General features: G+C 37.1%; 1 long non-coding RNA gene across 1 annotated transcript in view; it reads left to right on the plus strand.

Annotated features, from left to right (window-relative positions):
- LOC139772089 (uncharacterized) overlaps nt 1-17,753 on the plus strand; it is a 154,328-nt gene that overhangs the window by 51,024 nt on the left and 85,551 nt on the right. The window contains exons 4-5 of the long non-coding RNA XR_011718055.1: nt 2,322-2,447; nt 2,665-2,708. This is a non-coding gene — a long non-coding RNA (uncharacterized lncRNA). The remainder of the gene's footprint in view (nt 1-2,321; nt 2,448-2,664; nt 2,709-17,753) is intronic.

A 17,753-nucleotide genomic window follows, 5' to 3' on the forward strand; every position in this document is an offset into this window, starting at 1 on the left:
AATAACTTTACTTTTTTGGATTATATCTTCAATATATAATTTTTAAAATTTTAATATAACTACGAGTATATTATAAAACGCAAAGGGAAGACATTTATCCGTTCAAAAGCAAACGCTTGTACACGTCGAATCTGGTATTCTCGCGAGTCTCGATAGAACAAGTATTAATGTCGGTTTTAGTGCAGGTCCATGTCCGGCCGTCGTCGTAATTCGCCGCCGGTCGCTTTAAACGCAGACTGTGCGACCGGAAGTTTCGTTACCGAATACGCGTGAAGACGAGGATGAGGCTGAAGCTCGCTGGAAGCTTCCGCAGGTCGCCTGCTGACTCTGCTGCGCGTCTTATCCGCACGGCAATCCAAACTTTGCTAAGTCAATAGCGGCGACCCTCCACGGATGAGAGGCTTCTGCGTCATGCTCTTCGATTAGTTTCGTTCCAGAGTCCCGGTACTACCGGCTGCGGGAACTTACGACTCGTCACGACCGAGTGGTTTGTCTTTCTTCGACTTCAACGACGGCTTCTTCCGTTACTTCGCTCTTTTATACTTCACCACGTCGGCGCGTCCGTTCACGAAAGAAATAAAAAGGTTTTGCGTCCATCTCGGTGGTTAAAAAACGTCGTAATGGTGGAAAGTACTCGGTTGCAACGTATCGACATTGTTATTGGGTTTTGCGACGGATCGCGACATTTGGTCCCTTTACTATCTACGGAACTTACGTATATTTCTTAGAAAGTACTACTGCAGTACAATCTTTTAATAGCACATTCTGGAAATTAAACCCACTTTATATAATACATAATTAGTATTAGAATTTTAGCTGTTACATGCAAAATAGATGGAATTTTTAAAAATAATTTTAATTAATTGTTCCAAAATAATAATTATTCCATACGGTAACAAGTTTATGAAGCAAAGCGCGTCGCGCGTGCAAAATAATGCTTTCAAATTAACTTATACAAGAAATAGAATATCTATGAATTTATTTTGTAATACGTTACATTTTGTAACGGCGCGGCTGTTACACAGTTCTCGGCGCTCGTTTTGCAAACAGAGTCGAGTACGCATGACATATTATGTACACGAGATCTTTGTATATTTCGCAGACAGTATAATTTGTCTATCGCGCTCTCACAAGTACCGCAAAGTACATCGTATTAAGTAATTTTAATAACGAGTATCCATAATACGTGTACATCGAGCATATTAATAATTTGTTTGAAAAGAAATAGAATATTCATCAGCTTGAATGTATTTTATAAAGCGTTATAATATTTCGAAGAATATTTCGGGACGGCAGTCTTGGTTTTGACTCTTGTAGTTGTGACGTACTTACAGACCTGTGCTGCGTAAACAAGGTCGCCGCGCTATCACTCACGCGGAAATAACGATCGAGCGAGTAAGTCGCGGTGCGTGTCGCTCCGCATATCGTCGTATTGCTCTTCGAGACAAGAATATACGCGATCACTCTCTCTAACTCTCTCATTTCACATTTATCCATTCGCGTTAATTAGCTAATACTTATGCTTAACGATACATAAGTATATTAAGATGACGAAAATAATTATCGACGTGAATATTTCACGTTTATAGCGTTGTTTAATGTTAATCGTTTAAAGCACAAATCGAAGCGACGGAAGAGGGGAATTATTGCCTCGTTGCGATATTTACGGGCAATAACTATTTCTTTAACGATATTCGCATTGTATTTCGGTTCGCATTTTTCATCGATCCTATAAAATGTAATTTGTTCATCGTTTTCGGATTGAAAGCGCCGAGTAATAAGCGAACCACCGAATCGAATGATTCAAGTACCGAAAAGCCACGATATATTGATCATTTATTAATAATACGTTTATTTAGCGGGATTCACGCATTCCAAATGTATTGCGCAATACTGAAATTTCGATTGTATATTTTTGGCCGGTCTATCGCGTTTTAATTAGTTTATTAACTCGACTTTATTAATTGTATCGCGCGGTATCGGTGTGAAGTTATCGACACCATTTACGAATTTTTCGGTTATTAACAAAGCGTCAGGAAAAGCATTAACTCCAAGTTCGTTGCAACGCAAGTTTAGTTTAATTAGTAAGTAGAATTGCGCAATTACATTCGCATTTTAATATTCATCAATTACATAATATAAATTCAGCGTTTGTTGTACATCAATGATTCGTTAAAACTATCTCCTTCTTGAGATTTCGTGGAAATTCAGATTATAATTTGCGAAATGTCGTGAATGCTAAGCAAATAGTAAATTTGTACAATTTCTATATTATTCCGTCGCAATATAATAAAATACAATCCGCTTGTGATTTATTTCAGAAATGTCGAACAAAGTGCCGTGTGATTGAGTATTTTCGCGAGTGAGTGTTGTGCAAATGCGAGAAGGAACTTCTGAGAGGAGGAGGAGGCTTGGGAGACATCGGGCACCGGCGGAGCAACCATAAAGTGAGTTTATTATTTATTTAAATAATATTATTAACTTTATTAATTACTTATTATTCATAAACCTGCGGAATTAGTTATTTTTTGGAAATTATATAATTATTTTAATGAATATCTTCACTTAAAAGAAAAATGTGTAAAAATTTAATGTGCGCAATTATATTTTGAAACAATAGTTTGAAGCCGCTTTTAAATCTGGATATATATTTGTATTTTACAGATCAACGTAGTCGTGCTACAACTCCGCTGCTGCGCATCGTATCGGTGAGTGTTAAGTTATATTTGATTTCCATTTAAGGGAATGAATCTATGAAAAAATAGTGTGTTATAAATAGAGAAGATATGTGTAATTAAAACATCAAGTTTAGAATATAAAAATATTATAAGTAGAATTCGAAGTGTTCCAATGGAAATCCGCACGAATATAGAAAACGGGCTGACTAAGAACCAGGTGCGGTAAATAATGCGCGAAAGTTTTATTTTTATTTCTATTTTACATATCTTCCAACCTTAACTGCGTGCCGACTAAATTTGTCGGACTTGAAACACAGCTCCGGTTGGAGTAGTAAAATCGGGGTCCCCCTACACCTAATTAAATCGATTCGATTTTAATTTTTGATGCTATATGCATCTAAATAACTGTAAAGAAATCATTGCGAAAAATATTACCTCAGCCAGGGTTCGAACCTGAAACTTTCTTCATTCCGTGAAGGTGTCGTACCAATTCGACCACTGAGGCAAGGTTGGAAGATATGTAAAATAGGAATAAAAATAAAACTTTCGCGCATTATTTACCGCGCCTGGTTCTTAGTTAGCCCGTTTTCTATATTTGTGCGGTTTATAAATAGATATAATGTCTCATAGGTTCATTGCTTAATCCATTTTAGGAAAAAGAATATTAAAAAAGAAATGATTAAATATAGGCAGATATGTGTGATATGTGATTCAGTTTATAATCAAACTCCGAGAATTGACGAGATATTAGAAATAATAATGTAATATAGTTCCATCGAATTCAGTTTAAAAGATATGGGAAGAATAGAAAGAAAACGTTTCTCTGCGATATATGTAAATGATACATAGAATCAGATGATAAGTGTGTTACAGTAAAATTCGCTATCAGTTATCACTAATCAATATCAGCTGATTACTGCAGTTATATACATAACATAGTATCTGCAGTAAGAGAAACCAAATGATGAAATTAGTAAATCAGTATTACCTCCGAATTAAATAAATTTATAACATTCAATAGATCGCGATAGATTTAAACTTAGAATACGAATCTAAACTTTGCGCGAACTTTTGATATTATTGGATAATTTTAATCATTTATAACTCAAAATTATTGTACCGTAGATATTTTTGCATTAGAATTTTCGATTTTAATTAATCTGCAGTATACGTTATTAAAGTAGATGATAGGGGATCATGCATACGACAATTATTAAACGATCCTATTTTTGTTTATTCATATATAAACTGAAGATTACAACACCAGCTTCGGCAATCAAAAATACGATCGTACAATAATCGTCTTTCAGACGATTCACCACCGGTCCCTCGAAGATTTTACTCAAAGAACTAAAGTTTGTTTTCCTCGACTGCCCGTGCACGCTCGATGATTAAAGACGTGACGTGACTGAAGCAATGAACGAAATGCATGAAAGAACAAAAGAGAATACGTGGCCTGTTTAGAAGAAGACGTAAGTTTCTTAAGCGCGGAATGCCGAATGTCTTTCGGGATTTCTTGTGCGTGGGAGATAAAGGAGGAAAGTCTCGATGCAACGAAGTTAGTCATGTAAGGGGTTTGTAGACCGAACTCCTTTACACCGTTGATTGCAGTCCGCGTCACAAAGAGCCGCGACGAGAGATAAATGCTGTTGGCTGTCTCTTTACAAGTCCCTACTCATTAACAGCGACGATAAGTTTAACGACTCCGCCTCGGTGTTTCTTTAGTCGAGTCTTCAGGAGCTGCACACGCAATTTCAAATGCCGGTCGGAGCTTTTACAACAAGATCGTTGCAAAGGAGCCTTGTAAAAGAAGTTCCGCGCAATGAGACATTTTATAATTGTGTTGGATATTCAGGTCGATTTCCCCGAGATATTTATTTATCTCGCGTACCACGTAGATATTGATTGTATAAAAATATTAAGAGATTAATATTCCGCTTTTAATGAATTTGTGGAAATATATTATTATATTCTGATAATAATGACGATATGCATTATCAACATTGCAGAGAGCATTATGCAATTATAATTTATTACATTGTATTTTTATCAGATTATTAGCCTTTTGTTAATTATTACGCTTGAATAAGCGCGATATAATCCCAATTATTTCTTTGTGATATTAATGGCTTTTAAAGCATGCGTAAAGCATTGCTATTTATTTTTCAATGTTGATGGTCGTATCGTCAATGTATTTGTCAATGATACTCTCGTCGGTAATTGTTAGGTCGTTTGTACGAGAAGAAAATTGGACTTTAATCCATTAGCGGGTACATCGTTTTCATTGGGACTCTGTTATCTATTCGTGCCATCCGGGTTTAATTGCACATAATTAAGCCGCGTTTTATCCCCTTTTGAGCGTCGAACGTGTTTATGCGCTTATAATGACGCTCAATCTCATTATGATGTCAAAAGTGGCGCGTATTTTTACACGCCAAACGATCGCTCTGTATGTACGGTCCACTAAATGGCGGTCAGGCTTCAGTCAGCGTGGCAATTGGAAAGCGCTCAATGATTTAACCCGTAATTCGTTCACGCTTCAAAAAGGCGCCATGATATCTGTTATTTTATGGTATTTCGAGAGAAAAGTTGCGCCTCATAGTTTGCATGCGCGATTAATAAGCTTTCATCGAATTATTCCGTCCGTGTGAATTGGTAATAATCCATAAAATTGCAATATTAATTTTTTATAAATCACATTTTGTTTCCAAATGGATTTGGACTCTGACTGGTCTATAAAAAATTTAATAATCTTAAACTATAATATGTATACGTTAAGAATCATTATTTATTACTTGAAGATATATGTTTTATATTGTTAAATAATAGCATAATGCTGAAATTAGGAATGAAGAAAAAATACTATATATATTTTTTCATAATATATTGTTGCAATATATTATTACATAATATATTTGTATTCCAATTCGCAATAATTGATTATTGCGAATTGTTGAAATGTTATGAATTTTAAACATTTATATAATTATCAACACAAAATATCTTACTCGTTACTCTAAATTTACTTACTCTAAATTTACCTTACTCTAAATTAAAATTATGAAAAATCGTACGCAATCCTTGAAGAGGATACAAATTAATACAAATAAAATCAAATGGACAGCTATATATTTTTCGATGACTCTACTGTATTTCTAAATCGAATGAGTGATAAAATTCCCAAATTATACATAAGGAAAGAGAAAAGCAAAGCGATAAAGCATACCATCTCTTTCGCTATACACCTTTGCCGTATTCGAATATTCGAATACAGCAATAAGAAAACTTTTGCGAATGGGGCAACGCGTGTACGACGGGGGAACAAAAGCTATGCATAGATTTACATCGCGGACACCGCGCTCGATTCACCCCGTGGCAAGGAGCTTTATGGTCGTCCCAGTACTCCCGGCGGCTCAACCGCACCGATTTGTCGGAACTGTACGTCGGGAAATCGTTGAATCTTCGGGGACAAGCGAATTATTATTCGGGAATATCGATCGTTTCGATAGTTATGTTTCCTGCCTCGGTCAATCTTCAAACGGCGAAAAAGACTGTCGAATGCAAAGAGAAAACGCGGTAGAAAAGATAACATAGAAATTTAATAAGTAAGCGTTGCTTTCGTTACAAAAACCGCATAAAAATAAGAAAAAAGACGCGAATAAAAATAGAGACATATGGAATATATTCAGCATAATTAAAAATACATGCAATTTTAATAAATTAGTTTAACGTACAGAAAAATGCCATAGGCGTTTATACGATGATTTGAAAATTAATAATAATTAGATATGTATGTAAAAATACTTCTTAAAATAACATGTATATTTACATTTACGTTTTTATCGTATATTATATATAGTTTTTAAATTATTTCTGGAATTTGATTGATTTTCTTATAATGCAACGTAGATAAAAGTAACTTGTTTTGATTATTTCGACGTGATATTTAAAAAAAATTTGAAAATCTTTATTAAAGTTTCTTTATGCATTCACAGACTATTGCAGGAAGCTTTTTTTTAAATGCAGCTTTGTTACGAACGACTACATATCGTGATGCACCAATGCGCCGTTGTGTATCGTATATTTCGTGGTCAATGGCGAAACTGCAAGTTTTACATGACACAGTTTTCGCAGGGATTTGTTGGCAATCTGTGGCATTCAGTCACGCAGGCTTACTGTTTTCTGTTGTTTCGGATCATCGTGCCGATTTTTTTCCGATTTCACGCCGTGACAGGTGTATTTTTTGATCCTTCGTACAAAACCGCGCCGCCTCGCTTCGTTCTATGTAACATGACTTCGTTAAAACGAAACGCCGTCCGATTGTGTCAAACTGAGTTTTCGCTCACGAAAACACCGTTAAATTTTTTGGGATGCACTTTGATCACAATAGGCAGAGAAGACGGCAATGTGTAAACCGTTTGATTGAGAAATTAAGCAAATTCGATAGTTCTATACTTCTATATATATTTACACCATTTAACTCTTATACTATTGTTATTCGATAAATCAGGATATACATAATTGAAGTATTACGTTTGCTTGGGTATATTATGTGTGCGTAAACGAGCGTGTATTATCCATAATCGCTCGAGTTTTGGTTGCGATCTTTGATTGTACTCTTTCGCATGCATTGTTTGAAAGGAAACACATAATAACGCGTTTATGAAGGGAAAAAAAGCTCTCGTTCGGCGTTCATTGAACAACAGCAACGTTTGATAACGGTATGTTGAAAGCGATCCGCCGTTTGAATAGACACAGCTTCCACGGTTATTTTTATCGCGGCGCGAGAACTGTTTGCAAAACGTACCGTGGGGGGAAGAAGGTATTCGCATGTCGATGTGCGGGTAATAATTTATTCCAAGCGAGAGAGCGAGAGAGTTCTACGCTAGCTTGGTCGTGGACGGTGTCGTAGTGTACGATCTTAAATGAAAATGATTTCCCTGGAGAGGAAAAGCTGGGAAGGGCCGCGCGACGAAGGGACAGGCCAGGGAAGGGAGAGCGTCTTAGGTTAACCTCCAGATCCCGAAAGAACCGCATCCACTTTATCGTTCGTCTCTCTTCGAAAATACGAGAGGAATATAAACTCTTACGAATTAATGCTACTTGCGGTTACGCGCGAGACGAACTCATACCATTCCATTTCTTGATGGAAGAGTCTGATGGACCTTTGCTTCGAGTTTCATTTCGAAGAAATTGCTTTTGTATCTTTTTCATGAACTTACTAGCTGTTTCAAGACAGTCCGGGTAACAAAGGCCCTGTCTCTTATCGTATAATAAATCATATAATAAAATAGCGTTTTAGATATACGAGATATTTTAGATATAATTATCTTCTATGAGACGTGTCAATTTCTTACAATTACCTAAATAAAAATTTTAGGAGTTTCTTTCTGCAACACTTATGTTGAAATATGTCAATTCTAAATAAACATTAATAATTAAAAGTTAATACTAGAAAATAATTAGAATTAAAAATAATAGGCTATATGATATATATTATATGATGGTTGCATCGCGTTTTGAAATATTTGAAACATTTGAACAATGGAGAATCATACATAAATTATTATCATGAAACATGAAACTCTTTGTTCTTGTTCGATTCTCGTGGCTAAGCTTGAAATAGGAAATATTCTTCGACGATGCACCGAAAACTTAAGCTGATTCGTCTCTGCCACCAAAGGAAGGCAGAGTGGAAAATGGCACGAGGAAAAGGGAGAAGCTGACGTGGGACAGGGATGTTTGTAGGGGGAAGTTTGTAAAGTAAGCGGGTGAGCGAGCGAGAAAGGTGTCGGTAGGAAAGGAGGAGGGGAATGAAGGGGAGATGGAGGAGCTGCCTCTCTCGGGGCCTATTTGTAAATCAGTTCCCGGTTGCTGGATCCTGATAAACGTCCTCGTTACGCGAAAACGTGCCGGCGACGCGATTATTTAACATCGCGACGCCAGCGAGCAAGCGACGACCGGCCACCCTCTTCCCCTCGAAACATTTGTCTCCCGGTGCCCCTTCGCGCCTCGTCCACACCCGAGCACCGGAGGATGCACCGGATGCCGCGTCGTCCCCGTCGCTATATACGCGGCCCTATCTAAATTGCAAATATTCCCCCGCGAAATCACGATCGAGAGCGAAGACGGGCGAAGACGTGGCCACGATGGCGCAAAGTGTTTCGCTCGGGGAAGATGTGAAGTTTGATGGAGCGCGCTTGAATGAATACCAAATTAAGGTATCGTTAAATCGTTCGGTGAAATTGCTCGTTGTGTGTTGAGAGAGAAGTGAAATGATAATAATAATGAAAGGTGGAGGAACGGTAGGGCCGGCAATGCGGTAGATAATGCGAGCGCGCTTTAAATAAACGGTGAAATTGACAGCAGCAGATCATCACATTAAGCGTAAATTTGAATGACGTCGCGTAATAAAAATCAATCTACGCATTGATAACATAAATCAACATGGACATATATGTATATTAGGAATTAAATAATTTATTCGCGATGACAGAACAATCATTTTATAAATATCATGATTTATAACACACAATTATGAAAGCTTCGACTTTTACATATTATTTTTGTCTGTACGCAATAAAAATGTGCATCTTTTATTGTTTTATTAAAAATAAAAATAAATTTCCAACATAATTATTTTAGCTACAAAAATATCATGGCATAAAAGGTTGTTAAATGTTAAAGCTGATGCTGAATTTGACATCTTTGTTTGTATTTAATTTTAATATTTTTTTTTATGTAATATAAACTATTGCTTTAATTATTGAACAGAGAAATTGCATTGATATTAAATATATGTTCCGTTATACATAAGCTCTTGCTCTTTTTTAGGTAATTATATTCAAATTTCAACTTTCCAGTAGCCTACATTCTCCGTATGTTGCAAGTGCTATTAGATATTCAAGGATTCTTAACGTTTTTCTTATCAAAATCTCACTAGTTTCAAAAACTTTCAAAAATTTTAAATTTTTAAAAGACAAACCGACCAGTCGTTAATGACTTGGTATTACAGAAATTATATAACTTAGATTTATATATGAATTAATATATTTGCAAGATATATGCAAAATTATTTTATCAAGTATTTATTTTATAAAACATATCTTTTTTAAAGTAACTGACGCGTCAGAAATAAATTACTTTTTAGACAAATTATTATTGTAAAAGTGTAAAATATTATATTGATAGTTGCATGAACACTGAGGAGATAAAAATATTTCAAAATATAAATAGTAATAACAATTATATCAGAAGAAGAATAAACGGACGTGCATTTTTATCGTTGTTCAAAACTTTATTAGGCTATATCAGATCTCAAGTCGCGAAAGAATCGGCGTGGGATGTCGTTTCGCATTGATGCAGCTGTAAAATTTAAGGTCCGTCTATACACTATCGAAAGTTATTCGCGTAAACATTGGCTCTCGCGCCGACTCCAAACAGTTATATGATTTTGCGATCTCTCGCGCTCTCGAACATAAATTGCAACACGGTCATACTCGAGAACCCCTACCCGCACTTACCCGCACTCCTATCTACCGAAAATGCTCTTTCGGAGTTTCCAATGTTTGTACGACTTTTATTCCTCTCCAAGCTGCCTGCACGTCGCGTTTACAGATGCTTCGCCGAGGAAAGTGTTTTGTTACGCGTGTAAAGTACGATGTTAGTTCGTAATGGTCGCGTGATGGACTTTTCTTCGTTCGAACTGCCACTGAAGACCCGTAAAAATCCGCGGATCATCCGATTGTGTTGTGCCCGTCGCGTCTTGCGTTCGAGCACTTCGCCCGAAATTTTTGACGGTATCCATATTTACCCGTCAGCCCGACGCGACACTAAAAGTGCACCGTTTTAGGAAGAAGATCGATCGAGGGGAACACCAACATTGTCGCCGTCGCGAGCCTCGTAATGGAATGTTGTTGACGTGACGTTGACGACGACGTTGAAGGATCGAGGGAGAAATTTTCTTCCTCTGGTCCGAGCGACGTCGCTGTCGATCAAGCAATTAGCCTTCCTCCTCTCATATCCCTTCCACAAACTCGTTTCGAATAGATCGTAATTCTCGTCAATGGAATGTGCAAGTAATATGGATATTCAGATGCTCTTAACACAGAAAATTGCTTACGGGCACACACACATATGTACTTAATGTATTTTATTATGTAAAATTGGAACACTAAGATTTTAAAATGTTCCATAATTTTTGTACATTTTTTTCCAATTACATATTACAGTCACGAATTAATTCCTTATGTTATAATGCAGTTTAGTTATCTAATTTATAACACATTTTATTATAACTGAATTATATGCATCATGTTATTATAATAGATATTATGTATAAATGTAAGTATTTTATTATTATTATTATTAATTATATACTTATTAGTTTATGCTATAATCTAATTCGTTGCAATTTTTGGTATTTGAATTTGACATACGATACAATATATCTACTTTATCCCATTTCTATTAAACGTAATTCAAATGTCTTGTATAGGTAGATGGATGATTGTTTATATAGAGACGTAAATTGTATAGTATATCGTTTTACATGGTCTATTAAGGAAAGACTATAAGTGAATGATAGCGATTCGTCACTGACAGATCCCCCCCAAGTTTCTTTATAACACGATTGATGCTTATATATACAATAAGCTTATGTAAAATAAGTTTGCATGATAATTTCATATTTTTTCCATATTTATTCTTTTTCGAAAATTTGCTTAGCAGACAAGAATGACAAAACAACGGCATTAAAAAATCTTGAAAAAAAGTGATACAATTTTGTTCGGAAATATTGATTACCATGTTGAGAAATCGCAATATATTAAGAATCCTATGATTTTATCAAGTATTATTCGATTTTTTCAAGAACTAATTGCTTTAGAACATTCTCTGAGAATTTTGTGTCAACTTCACGCGTAATTGTCAAATGATAAATGAGAGAAGTTTTACTTTTTCTCGGACATTCAATACGATCGTTATACTGATGATTAATATCTGCCCTTTCTTTATGTCAAGAAAAATTCACAGAAATTCAAGCACTTTGTTCGTTAAAGATACTGAAATAGATAATGAATATTTTTAAAGATTTATTAGATTAACAATTTTCAAATGGCTCCGTGGATTAAAATTTAAAATGAAGAATAGGGCAAGGAAAGCCGTAACAGGATGTTTGTTTTGAATTATTATTTTTAATAGACAATTATTCCAACCATAGTAAACTTCGCGCCGACAAATCGTCAGACTTGAAACACAATTTTGGTTGGAGTAGTAAAATCCCCTCCCACCCCCCTAACTAAATCGTTACGATTTAATTTATGATGCTAAGCATCTAAAAACAGTTAAGAAATGGTTGGAATAGTTGTCTATTAAAAATAATAATTCAACACAAACATCCTGTTACGGCTTTCCTTGCCCTATTCTTCACTCTGATTATTAGATTAATATTTTTTTTGCGTACAATATATTCATGAAATTTCTTGCTTGATAACTATGCACTTCGCGTGAAAGCGTTACTTTATTTAAAAAACGCGAATGATATCACAGATTGTTACCAGGATCGATATACACGTTAAAATCTATAAAAATACGAATTGTTAATGGATTCTTATACTGGCATTATGACGTGTAATCGTGAATGAGTCTTGTACTAACATTATGACGTGAAATTAAAAAGACAATATAAAGCGTTACTTTTGAACTCATTGGCTGTTGGCGTTTTCGGAAAAAGTGATGGGAATTGGCTTGTGTGCGTAGGTGTCAACTTTGGGGCAACTCGTTCGTCGGATCAACAAAAAATTCTACCGCTTCGCAGCATTGAAATTTTATTTTCAATAGCGGAGATACAATACTTCATGTTTGAGTAAGCTTTAACAACTCGCGTTTCGCCGCTTCAACAAATTTACGTTCGGTATTTACAGTAGAAAATATTTGAAATTATTTGGGAAAATGTTTATCATCGACCTCTGTAATACGTTTAACAATGCAGATATTTACACGAGATTTTACTATATCGATTCTGTTGCTACAATATCCTGCATTGATTCATTATCGCGAAGTTCTTTCTCATGGTCAATAATTAAAGCGTTTACGTAAGCGTTTGTTCGTGTATTTAAATAATGAAGTATAATTTTATTCTTAAATTTCGAGAATGAAGTGTTAATTGATCAAACACATCTACGAGACTTCAAGAGAGATTAATAAAGTCTTCTATTCAAGAAAACGTTCGCGTCCTCGAGAATCGATATTCGGAGCAAGTCGGTCGTGCGAGATAAAATGGTTACTTTAGTAACTATGAAAGGGTGAAAAGGCGCGGAAGGGTGGCAAAGGAGATTCGGGGCACCATGAGCGTCGAGGTGCTCTATGCAATTATTCGGTTCATTTAATTCTCGGAACGCCGACAGAGTAATGCTCGCGTTGCAGCGAGAACGACGGTGACGATGTAAAGGTGTATGTACGTACGTGCGTGTGTATGTGTATGTGTGTCTCCAGGTTCTACTGTAAGTAAATTTCTGTCGTATAGGGAAGAGGGAAGGGAGATGATCGAGAGTACTTTGGGCATGGTAACTTCGGGGTAGCGCACTCGATACCATTTGAAAGCACGTAGGTAAGCATTTATCTCAAAATATCCTATTTATCTTGGTGCGGAGAGGGACACGGCCCGTGTCCCTTATTTCGGCACTTCGGTCACGTCTGACCAGTCCAGCGTTTCGACGAAAACCTGCAATTTCGATTTCTTCCCAAGATTCCACCTTGGGTCAGCCCCTTCTTTTCCCCGCAACCTTTTCCTTTCCCCTTTTGATTTCCTTTGCCTCATGGCCCCTATGCTTCCCTTCTCGCTCACCGTTTCTCGTGCACACCAATCGTCCTTTCTGCCATGGCCCTTTTCGCGTCGCGCCCTGCGTGCGGTGCATTGAATTTAGAAACTTGCGTACATACGACGATGACGACGAAGACGACGACGACGACGACGACGGATGTGCAGAACAGCTTGAACCGGCAAATAAAAGTCGGCGGCATGATGGTAAGAGGATGGATGCGCCAGCGGCTTCTACGTACAGGCAAATCGATTTAGCCCTTGACGAGCCCTGTTACTCTTTGCTCTTCCCCTCGACTTCAATCGCCCGCGTTTCTCTATGTACACTCGCGAAGATAAACGGGCACGGAATTGCGCGATCTTCCGGTCGTGTTGGCCCGGGAAACTTTGAAAAGCGGATGATTTCGTTTGTATCGCAATCGAGGAATCGAGTTATGGAACTCGTATATTCCTCGGCTGCTTGCCATGTAAATTGTTTAACGCGATTCGGTGCAGCCGGCAATATCGACTACTGCACGCCTACGTTGATTGCTTAATATTTTTTTTTTTAATATGACCGTTTATGCAGAAAGCATATACGTCCTTTTATTTCATTCTTTCGCAAATATAAATTTCGCAAGTATAAATACAGAGGATTAAAAAAATAATCCTTTATAATTACGTTAGAAAATTAATAATTAGAACATAAAAGATTAACAGACTCGTTTATATCGTCAAATTTTACAAAAAAAATTACTTTTCGTAACATTCGTACTGGTGTCATAGCCAAGCAATTTTTGGTAGTTTTGAGCGCAATTTTACAATATTACAAAAGCACGCGATGCGAAGTTTTGTTAAAAAAAAAATTAAATATTGTTACTTTGATCGAGCCATTTGCTCGGAATTGTCACCGGCCTGTTATACTTGAGAGGGTCATCTGGAATATCTGGATATCATCGATTACATTGATACAAGCGTAGCAGTTCAGCTCGCATGTGTCACGCGTTTTCGCGCGAATCTATATCGTTCTCTGCCAAAGAGAGTTCGACAATGGCCGAATCAATATTTTCGCGTTTGACGTGTTATACGCACCGTATAGATATGCCGGCCTGGTGCGTGTACGGATTTCAACGAAGTCATCCATTGTGTGAAAACCAAGCTGGATAACTTCATCGCGATGGCACTCGCGCTTCTACGTCGATCATATTTCATTACGTCAATTTCCCCCTCGCTCCCTTCGTCTCGCCGACCAGTTTTCAGCGTTATTGACCGCCTAGGCGCGTGTACGAAACATTCGCGGAAGTTATGCCTCGCGGCGTCGCGAAGTTTCAAGCGGTACGAATCAATGTTTCGAGCGCCCGTTGCTCGCGAGACTATTGCTGCAACCGTCTTACGAATCTTGCGAATCGATTTGCACGAATACCTCAGACTCAGGTTTGTTCGCAGGAGAATGGAAATACGTACGCGAGAGGGACTTAAAAAAACGGAGAACAAATAAACATGATAAACCTTTATCATAAAATTTTTCCTTTGTTCGAAAATGCAGTAGACCTCTGTTTTCATATTGTAAATATCTGCGCATATGAAACATTAATCTTTTGAAAAAAATATACAATTAAAACCTGCGATTTATAAAGTATTAGAGAACTGTAGCTTCAATTCTATTGAAACCTGAATGCTTTGCAAAACGTATAGTAAATTGTATGTGACTGTTTTTATGCCGCAATTTCCATTTATAAATTTATTTCATATTACGCAAAATAAAACACTGTAAAACTCGATGCCTGCGCATGTAATTTTGTATGGGGCGCGCGCGGATACATTCTAAACTTTATATGTAATTTACGTTAAATTTCTCGTACAGTTTCACGTTAATTTTATATATCGCGATAGATAAAAGTAATAATGCTCGACGTTGGTGTTGAATCATATTTTATTAAATCGGTGTATTCGAATATTTACGCAATCCATGCATAATAATCCGCTTTAAGCTTCTCCTGCGCTCTCTTTGCCATGGCAGGTTGAAAACAACTATAAACAATGGCAAACTAAGTACGGGCGTTGGCGGCACTCGTTTCACGTCGATCATATTTAACTATGTCGACCCTCGTCACTGTTGCAACAAATTCTGGCCGTTGTTGGTGGTCTGTCGGGCCGAAGGATCGGCAGTAAATGTGCCCCGAGACACGTCAAGCCGTTTGATATGGCTAATTGCCTACCACCTGCAAAATACCAGACGAGTCAAAAACCTAGAATTTTGCCCTAAAATGTTAATCTATATATTTCATTCAAATATGATGACACAAGGTCAATTAATATAAATGCAAGAATTTTATGACTATGAACAATGCGTGAACGTATTTTTTGGCACGGAAAATGAATAACGATGAACATTGACGATTTTCACAAACGTCCAGAGAATATCACAGTTGTTTTATTCTATGTTACAGTTTATTTTTACGGAAATAATTGCGTTTCTTAATTTCTTTAAATATATTGAGGAAATATAACTGCACATATACATATAATTATTCAAGAAAAATATATACATGTTATTATATGTTCAGTTAATAAACTATGCTTGCAATCATAATCATATGTCGAAAATGGACTTTTTAAATATAAATTTGGAAATGTAATTTGTTTGCTATTTTGCAACGGCAATTTGTTAACATATTTTCATTGAAATTTTATTACTTGTTCGCGGAGTTTTAAGGGATTAGTTACGGGTCTTTAAAGAAGAGCTATCTCGAAAAATACGTAACAAGTGACAAGACGTTTTTTAAGAGAGACTTCAATAATAAGATATTGTCTATCGAATAGGAGATAAATTCTGATCGACACGGCAACGCCGCCAATCAACGATACTGTCGATCAATCATCGAGTTTGGGTAGTCATTAATTAAAAGCGGAATTCGCACGAATGAACCGGCAATGAACACTTGACCGGTCGAGCAGCCTCGCGGAACATCATCCCGATCGGTTTGAAGTGATTCTCTATCCCCCTTCTCCCGACCTCCCCCTTCCGCCCGTGAACGAAGGGTCGTTCGAGGGCGGTTAGAAGGGTATCCGGAGATAGGGGTTGAAATTCACGTAGTATCACGGGGCACCCCCATGACGGCCCCCTTTCGGGGTAGAGCGGGTCCGAAAACGTGGCGTCCGTCAGTCCTGCAATTTCGACGGCGGCTCACGGCCCTGTAATTTGATCAATTAACGCCAGCCCCGCTATACAGAGTAGCAGTGGCTAGGCTGTGGAAGGATGATTGCATCGGGTCGACGTGAAATACCTGGCCGCCGCGGAATGACGCGATTCCACTAACCTGCGATTACGATCGGTGATCGTGATCCCGTCGATTGCCGACATCTTCGGCAAGTACACTCCCATTACGATCGCCGAAAAATTATTGTTTAAGAGATTTAAGCGCGGAGAATCTCATTGTGTACCTCGTTAGGCAGACACGAAGGTGGTGGAGGATTGCGAGGGGACGTAAACGCGACGCGAAAGCGGGTGCGTCGAATCCGATTTGAGGGTTGCACGTTGTGCGCGTAGTAATTACTTAAGCGCGTTGCAGTGTAGGAAATCGGCGCGCCATGTATACGTGGAAATTGCATTTCGCAGTACGTCACGCGAAAATTCTTTATGTCGGGATATGTCAATTTTGAGTGAAGCGGGCATTGTACTTAAAAGAGTACTCCGGATACGCGCTTGACTATAATGGATCGACTGATTCGTAAAACTTGAGCCTTGCAGTTTACAATCTGTCGTCATGGCGGATGACAAAAAGCTATTTGCGCGAAATTCAGTAAACACTAACGTTCGATGTCAGATATTCGAATTTCGTGCATTCAATGGACATTGATTTGAGTCATTAATATTGTAATATTGCGCTCTCGTGACGCGATCACCACAGGTATCTCAATTAATTGTTAATGAATTGAAACTTTATCGTATTGTTTGATTAAAAGTAATGGCTATGCATTGTTAATGTATTTAGCTGAAAATATATTCTTCGTTTTGTGTTGACTTTTTTGTCATATTTCAATATTTCAATATAAAATTCATTATTTGACGTTAAACAGTTACGGATTTAAAGTTTGAAGTAATAAAGTGACATTTATTTGAAAGATATTGAATTATATATTTGTGATTAATAAATAGTTAATATAATAAATATAATCTGATTAGAAAATCGGATTCGCTTGTTTGAAAGCAATCACGTTTGAACTATGGGCGATAATCCAAGATTAGATTGAGCGTGATACAGAGTAATGCAAGT

Source organism: Temnothorax nylanderi, unplaced genomic scaffold (genome assembly GCF_030848795.1).
Source record: "Temnothorax nylanderi isolate EJ_2023f unplaced genomic scaffold, tnyl_v1.0 TNYL_tig0001_pilon, whole genome shotgun sequence".
In the NCBI taxonomy this organism is placed as follows: domain Eukaryota; kingdom Metazoa; phylum Arthropoda; class Insecta; order Hymenoptera; family Formicidae; genus Temnothorax; species Temnothorax nylanderi.